Genomic DNA, 9,018 nt, shown 5'->3' with positions numbered 1-9,018 from the left:
TTAAATTCAGGAAAATTGAGAGCCTAGGTTGTGTGCCAACCCTTTCTAGACCAGCTGCTTGTCTGTACCCAATGGTATACTTGTCTGTTTTCTCTAAGCATATACCCCTTCAAAGCCCACTGTTAAGGATTAAGTTGCAATACCACATTTGGGTTTCAGAAGACAATTGAAATCTCTCTGTAATCTCCATGTATTAAACATGTCGTTATCCCTAGAATACCTGCTCATAGCAATTTTCAAAAAATATATAATATATATGGCTCCAAATGGAAATAAACCCAAGTGGCCTTTTTGAAGGTTATATGCCTTTGAAAGAAGCTGGCATACCTAAAGAACAGAAACAGTTCTCCTTCAATTGTCCCTTGTGATAAACCATACTTCTCATCTGGCCCTTGCCACACTGTCATATAATTTACAAGGTCATGATTAGGCCCTTGTAGACCTGGAACAAAAATCTTCAGTATATATACTTTTTCTGGTAAGTAAGTGGAGCTTGAATTAAATCTTTCTAGGCAAGGGCTGATGTTGTCTGTATAGTGATATGTGCATAGTATATACTTAATATACTAAGTATATACATTTGTTGAGTTGAACTGAATTTCTCATTCTTAAAGGCCCAGATAAATTTATTTATTTATTTATTTATTTATTTATTTATTTATTTATTTATTTATTCATTCATTCATTCATTCATGAGAGACACAGAGAGAGAGAGAGAGGCAGAGACACAGGCAGAAGGACAAGCAGGCTCCATGCAGGGAGCCTGGTGTGGGACTTGATCCCAGGTCTCCAGGATCACACCCTGGGCCGAAGGCAGGCGCTAAACCACTGAGCCACCGAGGGATCCCAGATCATTTTTATAGTATTCAAAGTGCCACAACTATGCTTCATGAACCTCACTTACCAAAACTACTCAGGATCCAGAATTCTGAACAACCTGACAGCATGGAAGTAGTGAGTAAATATCTCTTCTCCCCAGTCTGTGGCTGGTCTTGCATTGGTGACTTCTTATGGCAGCATCAGTGTTAGCAGTAGGCCACTGAAGGCAATTGTAGACGCTTCTCAAGGTAGGATTTGGAATGCCCTCTAAAATCTAGGCCTGATTGCTTGGCTTTTTTCATTATTTAGACCAGTGATGGCAACAGATTGAAGTACAGTGAGAGACAGTAGATCTTATCCCACATACCTGAAACCCTCAGCCCATCCTTCTTGGGGAGGGGTCCTTCCTGCTGTACAGGAAGGTCAAAGGCCCCAAGGACTCACATCTGTACTTTAGAGTGTCCTCACATCCTTGTAATCTATTATTTGGCATTTATTTTGGAATGAGAATCCAAGAATTGGATACATTTATGGACTTCTGGGCAGGGAAGATCCTTGATTGATAATCTCTTTCAACTACCTACCTGTAGTTAGGATTCTTAGGTAAATAAAAACTGGACCAATTTCTCAAATAAAAGCCTCTTTCAATACTGAAAGATGTAACTAATACTGTTGTTTTATAAAGACATCATGCTTTTAAAAAATCATCACCCCAGGGGTGACACAAGGAGGCAATCACCCAACAAACTTCTGAAATAGCACCTGCCATTCCTGAAAATAAACCTGGAGGTTGCCTCTCATAGCATCAATAGCAGAAGTGCCAGGATTGCACTCATTAAACATAACGTGGAGATGCAAATTTGTCAAAGCTGATGTCCTTGGTGAAGGGTTAATTCTTGGCATGGGTGTTGCTGCCTGAGAACCAGAGATGGTCTTGCTGCGCCGCAGCTCCTTCAGCAGCCTGACAATGTAGTCTCATTTAGTAGAGCAGCCACCGCCCCCCCACAACAACAACAACAACAATTGCAAGGAAGGTGAACAGCCTTTGCCCCCGCCAGCCGGGCTCAACAGTTCCTGGGTGGAGCTACCCATGAACAGCAGCAATGGCAATGATAATGGCAATGGGAAAAATGGGGGGCTAGAATATGTACCTTCCTCATCCTGTATCCACAATGGAGACATGGAGAAGATTCTTTTGGATGCACAGCATGAATCAGGACAGAGTAGTTCAAGAGCCAGCTCTCACTGTGACAGCCCTTCCCTACAAGAAGATGGGCAGATTATGTGTGATGTGGAGATGCACACCAGCAGGGACCATAGCTCTCAGTCAGAAGAAGAGGCTGCAGAAGGAGAGAAAGAAGTTGATGCTTTGAGGAAAAGTGTAGGCTGGGTGTCCGACTGGTCCAGTAGACCTGAAAACATTCCACCTAAGGAGTTCCACTTCAGACACCCCAAAGGCTCCGTCCTTTAAGCATGAGGAAAAGTGGGGCCATGAATAAAGGGGGTATTTTCTCCGCAGAATTCCTTAAGGTGTTCATTCTGTCTCTTTTCCTCTCTCATGTTTTGGCTTTGGGGCTAGGCATCTATATTGGAAAGCAACTGAGCACACCTTCTGCCAACACCTACTGAAGGAAAGGAAAGAACAGCCTTGGAAAAGCGTGTGGCCTGTGAAGTGGTGTATTGTCACAGTAGTTTATTCGAACTTGAGACCATTGTAAGCATGACCCAACTTACCACCCTATTTTTACATATCTAAGTTCCAGTAACTCTCCAATCCAGTATTTTATTCAAACTCTTTTGAGGCATTTTACTAGCCTCATTCCCTTTTTGGCCTGTAAGACACTTTAGAATTTCCTAACAGAGTTTACTGTTATTTAGAAATTTGCAAGAGCTTCTTTTCCCCAAATGCCACCAGCAGATTATAATTTTGTCAACAATGCTATTGTGTCCTTTTAGTGCCACCAGACTTAAACCTGCATCGTTCATGGTATAAATTTTACTCTTACAAGATGACTACCATCTCTCTCTCAAAATGTGATCAGGTTAGCAAATGATAGAACAGCTTTCTTATTACTGTTTCTTTTTTCTTCCAAGACAAAGCAAGCTTCCCTAAGCTTGAATTTATAGTTATTTAAAAAGAAAACAAACAAAATAAGACACAAGAAAAAAATATCCTGGGCAATAAAAAATTATTTTAAGCAAACAAAAAAATTTCATGGCATGGATTATGGACATATATAGAGGAAGCCACGAGGAATGCTGCTTGAACCTCTCAGAACACAATATCTTAATATTTCAAGGCATGGGCGGGGGGCGCTCTTTAGCCTGGGCCATACTCTATGCCTTCATCCTACTGGGATGCTCAAGGTTACTTAGCTATTAACCAGGGAGATGTTCTATTTTAGCCTCTCTTTTCCCTCCATCACCAAGGCTTGCAATGTTCTCAATTATTCAAATCGCCACTGCAGGGCTCAGCAGAGGGTCTAATTACTGCCCTGCTTGCCACTTGCTGATGAGCTGCAAGGGCCAGAGAATGACTTTAAGGCAGTGAAGTAGGGAGGGTCATCTTCCCTGGAAAATTCTCTGGGAGTTTCAGTCTTATTATGGAGAACTGGATGGTACAGTCTGGGAGAATTTGTTGGATAAGGCCATCTTTTGACTATAGCTCATTGTCTGGTAGCCAAACCTCAGGGGAAAGCACAATTCTTGGATTGAATCGACAAATCTTTGAGTATCTTAGTCATAGTCCTTTTCTCCTCAGACTTTTGAGGACTTGCACACACTCCTTTTGTTGCTCCAGCTCAAGCGACAGTCTTAACTGACAAATGCCACAATATAATGGAAAGAGACCATGGAATAGGAATGGTGCCAGGACTGAATAATGGACATTCATACTTAGGTCAAAAGTCACTGTTTGCCAAGCTCTCTTTAATTATTTTCAGAAGGGACAGATATTAATATTTCTGTTGCATAGATGTGCTAATCAAGCCTCAAAGGTTAGGTAACTGTTCAAGGCTGCTCAGTTACTTGAGGCAGAGGTAGAGTTTGAACCCAGCAGTTGGATTTAACATATACAGTCTTAAAAAAAAAAGATTTTACTTATTTATTTGAGAGAGAGAGAGTGAGAGAGAGAGAGAGAGATTGAGGGAGACAGCATGAGCAGGGGGAGGGGCAGAGGGAGAAGGAGAAGCAGACTGCCCACTTAGCAGGGGGCCCAACACAGGGCTTGATCTCAGGACTCTGAGATCATGACCTGAGCTGAAGGCAGATGTTTAACCCACTGAGTCACCCAGGAGCCTATGAAATATACAGTCTTAATTACCACTGTATACTTCCTATCACATAGATAGAAACTTTTGCCCAAGACCACAGTGGAGGATTCTAAGCCAAGAAAACAGAAGAGAAATGTGTTTGAAAGACTCTTTTAGGATAATCATTCATTCATTTATTTATGTAATAAATTGAGGAGGGCTCTTATGTTAGATGTATTACAATGTGCTAGAGTCTGGAGACTTTGCCTCATACTCTGGATCCCACAGAAGTCAACAGAAGACGGTCTATATGGCTAAAAGCAAGGGCATAATAAGATGCAGAGGGAAGTCAAAGAAAGACAGAATTTTAGTTTGTGACTTGGGGTGATGGCTAAGGGAAAAGTTTTTGATAAAGAGACTCACAATGCTCCTTCTAGAACGAGTCAACTTCTCACCTTTTTTCCCTCATTTGTGTATGCTAAGTTTTAGGGCTTTGAGATACATCTAGCCAGAATTCAGCAGGAGCCTTGACCTTCTCCTGGATTTTACTCCAGGTGGGAAGCCAGAACCCTTCTCCCAAGACCTTTCTGCATACATTGACCTCAAGAGCAGGGTGATGTTTCAATCATGGTCTGACACCGGGGACACACTGGCTATCCTCATTTCCTATCTCTATGGGATGCAACAAGCCACTGTTTCCTGCTACATAATGGAAAGCCCCACTGGCAAAATTATGTGCAATGGGGCTGATCATAAATGTGATTTATGGAGTTAGTTCATTTACTGCCTCTGATGCTGGCCCCAGCTGCCAGGAGTTTGACTGACAATTTCTGTTTATTTATTTCTCACTATATAATATCTGACTTCACATTATAAATTCTTCTGATTGGAATTTCATGGCATCTGCTCCAGTATTTATTGATGGTATGCTCATCAGGGATTCTGTCCTTTTCTGGGATACGCTGGGCTCTAAGTCCCTCATTTTGTCTGCCAGCGTGAGGCTAGGGCCCTGACATCCCAAAGTGAGAAGACTTCACAATTGCTTCTTGTGCCTTGTGCCAGACACCTGTGGATGTGTTAGAGATATGGAGACTTATGATGAATATCTCTTGAGATTTAGAACCAGTGGGAGTAAATGACAAAAAGCACCTTAGAGTCAACATGGTATTTGGCCACTTAAAGCAGGTCTGGTGGGTGGGATATAGAGCATGCTAGATTCTGCCTGAAGGATGGCAACTGTGTCATTTTACTTATTCCTCCTTTTCTAGTCCACAGGTGGGATCAAAGGAACACTGGTCTTTGCTCTTGGATGGGGCATAGGTTCATATGGACAGAGAGTGTTGGACTCACTCATCCTGAGTTGATGGTCTCATCATGGTTAAGTCTCCATGATTCAAACATAATCATATGTGTTAGGGTGAGAAGTCACTCTCAAATGTCCACAAAGATTCTCATGTTAAATTGGGAGAGATCAAAATCAGCCAGAAGACCTAGAAAGAGTTATGATAGCATTTTTCTCTCTAAATGTAGGATTTTCCATCCACAGATAGCTGATCAACAAATTTCCCTGGGGCACGTGGCACTTTTTATTTTTTAATTTTTTATTATTTTTTAAAGATTTTATTTATTTATTCATGACAGAGAGAGAGAGAGAGAGAGAGAGAGAGAGAGAGAGAGGCAGAGACACAGGCAAAGGGGGAAGCAGGCTCCATGCAGGGATCCCGATGTGGGACTCGATCCCTGGTCTCCAGGATCACATCCCGGGCTGAAGGCAGCGGTAAACCACTGGGCCACCTGGGCTGCCTACATGACACTTTTTACAACATGGCTTCATCTTTCTCCTAGGAACTTCACATTTTTTTCTGGAGACAAGAGGCCACTTTCCTTCATACTGTTGTGTTGTCTTCCTGGTGTTATACCCACAGTTGGGAGTCCCGTCAGCTCTGGTGTCCATCTGGACCCCTACCCAGGGCCTTCCCTGCTCTGGCCCCTCTTCTAGGCCCCTGAGAAAGAAGCTAACTTTCACCAAGCATGTCCTGTGCACCATAAGGCACCTCAACAAGCCCTCACTGAGTCAAATTAACCACCCCCGTGACTTATCTATTTTTTTCTTTTTCTCTTTCTTTTTCTTCTGTTTGAGGGGGAGAGAGAGAGAGAGAGAGAGAGAGAGAGAGAGAGAATAGAGGCAGAGGGAGTGAGAGAAGCAGTCCCTGCTGAATGTGGAGCCTGATGCAGGGCTCAATCTCATGATCTGAGCCCAAATCAAGAGTCAGATGCTTCACTGGCCCCCCTGACTTATCCATTTTTATCTTCACATTTCCGGGTGAGGACACTGGGCTCAGAAGGCTGAATCTCAGAAAGATTCATTTTTCTTGCCACAGAAAAAAATCAGGCATGAGGCAAGGGCAGAATTCAAACCTATGTTTGTCTAACTGCAAAGAAAATGTTGTTCCTATTAGGTATTGCCTCTGAGGATTTCTCAAGGAAAATTTCTGATTTCTTTATTACCACTCTCGAACATGTAGGAAGGAAAAATATCTCTTATTTTCCCAAAGCCTTCCTCATCCATTAATTGACTGGGGATATTGGACAAGCCATTACCTTCTTTTGGCCTCAGTTTTTTTGTTTTTTTTTTTTCATATGTAAAAGATATATAGTCATGTCAACTTTAGTACACAGTATGGGGTTGTGTGAGGACATACACAAAGTGTTTAGTGCAGGGTCTTGCAATTAGTGGGCTTAAATAAATGGCAGGAATCATCATTATCATCATTATCACTATCACCAGCATCACCACCATCAACTGTTTCCTCACCTGCTTGCAAGTGGTCTCCATCATCTACTTCTCTAAGAACCCGATGCCTCCCTGGCTGGGCTTGGATGTTATCTGGGAGACTTTCTCTTTGTAGAAGTGGACATAAAAGCCCCTGACAACACTAACGTTACATTATTGATTTGTGCCTCCCAAGGTGAAGCCCCTTTAAGATTCATTAAATCAAACAATAAAAGAAAAGTCTGGCTTCCACACTTTTCCAAGCATTGCCCAAATTTAATCCATCTCTCCTCGGCTTCTCCCAGTCTGGTCATGGCTATTTTTCTCTAACTGTCACACAAGGAGAATGTTACAGGCAGCCACTAATGAAGCTTTCAGAGTTTCAAAACTGGACTAAATTTTACAAAAGTAAAAATTTATCCTTGGGCCAAAAACTATGTGATTAAAAGGGGCAGGAAAAAGTACAAACTACCATTTAAGATCCATCTGTTGGCTACTTAGGTGGACCTTATTATTCCCATTTTCTTTTTTTTTAAGTTTTTATTTATTTATTCACGAGAGACACACAGAGAGAGATAGAGGCAGAAACACAGGCAGAGGGAGAAGCAGGCTCCACGCAGGGAGCCTGACTTGGGACTCGATCCCAGATTTCCAGGATCATGCCCTGGGCTGAAGGTGGCGCTAAACCGCTGAGCCACCAGGGCTGCCCTTATTCCCATTTTCTAAATGAGAAAACTGAGTCTCATAGAGATAATTGACTTTTCCAATGTCTCTCAACTAGTATATGGCAGAGGTGGAATTTGAAACTAGATCGACCTGACTCTGAAGCTCATGCTATTTCTACAATGTTGTACACTCACGGGACTTACAGGGGCACCTGAGTGGCAAGGTGAGTTAAGTGTCTGCCTTTGGCTCAGATCATGATCCTGGGGTCCTGGGATTGAGCTCCACATCTGCCTCTCCTCCCCACTCCCCAGCTCATGCTCTCTCTCATGCACACTCTCTCTGTCTCTCTCTCTAAAGTAAATAAATAAAATCTTTAAAAAAAACAAAGAAAAAATTCGAAACTCAAGGACTTATAGTCACATATATGCACATGGTTGAGCATACATTGCAGCCTCCCTCCAAACTTCCTTTGGGAAGGCAGGTCTGGGCTGGTTAGATGAACTTGGAGAGCCAGGCAGATCGAGACCAGTGCCACAGTTCCCCTCTCATGTGTTACTTCTATGGGCCAGGGAGAGCTCTTTTCATCAACCCTGAGATAGGGCCATATTGCCTTTATGCCTTGAAAGCAAGGAAGAAGAATGAAAAGCCAGGCTCCTTCAGTATCAGGCCATCTTATTCCTGGGCAGGCATCTTACACCAACCACTTTACTGGTTTTAAGATAGGAGAATTATAAGATAACTTTCTGTATTTTTTAAAAAAGATTTTATTTATTTATCATGAGAGACATACACAGAGAGAGAGAGAGAGAGAGAGGAGCAGAGACACAGGCAGAGGGAGAAGCAGGCTTCATGCAGGGAGCCCAATGTGGGACTTGATCCTGAGACTACAGGGTCACGCTCTGAGCTGAAGGCAAATGCTCAACCGCTGAGCCACCCAGGCATCCCAACTTTTCTGTATTATTACCTACACAGCAGATGACCAACATAGGGCCTATTTATTTATTTGTTTTTAAAAATATTTTATTTATTTATTCATGAGAGACCCACACAGAGAGAGGCAGAGACATAGGCAGAGGGGGAAGCAGATTTCTCGAGGGGAGCCCAATGCAGAACTTGATCCCAGGACCTTGCGACCGTGACCTGAGCCAAAGGCAGACACTCAGCCACTGAGCCACCCAGGCGTCCCTACATTGGGCCTATTTAAACTACAAACACTCTCTACCAATAAGACAAAGTAAAACATTTAAGCCTTTTGTTTCACAGAGTCAAAGTCAGAATCCTTACAAGGACCTCTCTGATCCAACACCAGAGTCAAAGTCTCTGGCCATCATGCTGGAAGTTGTTCTTCCCTCACACTTTCATCCTGGCACTAAAGTCTCCATATGTAGAGACTCAGCTTTTCTATCAGAATTGGGTGATATCTAAGAATAATTCTATCTCTAAACTCCAGGGCCTGTCTACTGCTATCTGGATACAGCTGAATGAGTTTGGAGGAGTGTGTAATATGAA

At 42.7% G+C, this 9,018-nt stretch overlaps 1 pseudogene; it reads left to right on the top strand.

The window, feature by feature from the left end:
- Positions 1-1,877: 1,877 nt before the first annotated feature.
- On the top strand, positions 1,878-5,670 carry LOC125754867 (BCL2/adenovirus E1B 19 kDa protein-interacting protein 3-like; annotated as a pseudogene).
- The last annotated feature ends 3,348 nt before the right edge of the window (positions 5,671-9,018 follow it).

The sequence above is a fragment of the Canis lupus genome, chromosome 3, assembly GCF_003254725.2.
Source record: "Canis lupus dingo isolate Sandy chromosome 3, ASM325472v2, whole genome shotgun sequence".
In the NCBI taxonomy this organism is placed as follows: domain Eukaryota; kingdom Metazoa; phylum Chordata; class Mammalia; order Carnivora; family Canidae; genus Canis; species Canis lupus.
This window is presented reverse-complemented; position numbering and strand designations above follow the sequence as displayed.